The following is an 857-nucleotide window of genomic DNA, read 5'->3' on the forward strand; positions in this document are numbered from 1 at the left end:
CCCCAACCTATCTAGGATATCGTCCAACCGAGGAATGGGTACCGCTCATCCACCGTATTCTCGTTTAATTTTCGATAGTCGATGACTACTCGGTACTTCTCCCTTTGCTCCCCCGCTACCGCTTTCTTTTTCACCGCCCATAAGGGGCTGTTGTAGGGCGACGTGCTACTGACAATAATACCCTGTTTCCTCAAATTTTCGATCTCCTCCCTTATATGCTCACGTAAAGCTTGTGGGTATCGGCGCTCCTTCACGTAGGTTACCTTCTCTCGCTTTAACTCTATTTCGTGCACCGTTTCCCCTGTCGCCGACAACACCTCCCCCTCTTTAAAGATGATATCCTCGAACTCCTGCATGATACCTTGTCTCTAATTTTCTTCCCTACTAACTGCCCCCACTCGTACACTACTGTCCTTTCCTAGCCCCTGACACGGAAATGTGTAGCCCCCTATTCTAATATCCCATCGCCCTGCCGAATTCTCAACTCTCGCGCCCACTTTACCCAACAAATCGCATCCTACAATTGCCTTATATTCCCGCGGCATTTCCTTGACCACGTGTACCGTAATCGACTCGGATAACCCCCACCGCCTCAAACCCATACTTGCCTCCCCCTCGACGCTACAGGGCCCACCCAGGGTGATTAACTTACATTTACATACCTTCACCTGGGGTGGCTCCTCTCCACCTTTCAGCCTCTCCAACGCTCCACTGCATAAGATGGTGTTTGAACTCCCGGTGTCGATAAGGCACCTCACTCCTCCCACGCAGATGATAGGTAGACCGCGACGCTTTCCTTCCACGCTGCAACTCACCAACATGCGGTCGCCTCTCCCCAGGTACGCACCTCAGATTTC

The sequence above is a fragment of the Halyomorpha halys genome, unplaced genomic scaffold (genome assembly GCF_000696795.3).
Source record: "Halyomorpha halys isolate HHAL.00 unplaced genomic scaffold, Hhal_1.1 Scaffold858.1, whole genome shotgun sequence".
NCBI classification, from domain to species: domain Eukaryota; kingdom Metazoa; phylum Arthropoda; class Insecta; order Hemiptera; family Pentatomidae; genus Halyomorpha; species Halyomorpha halys.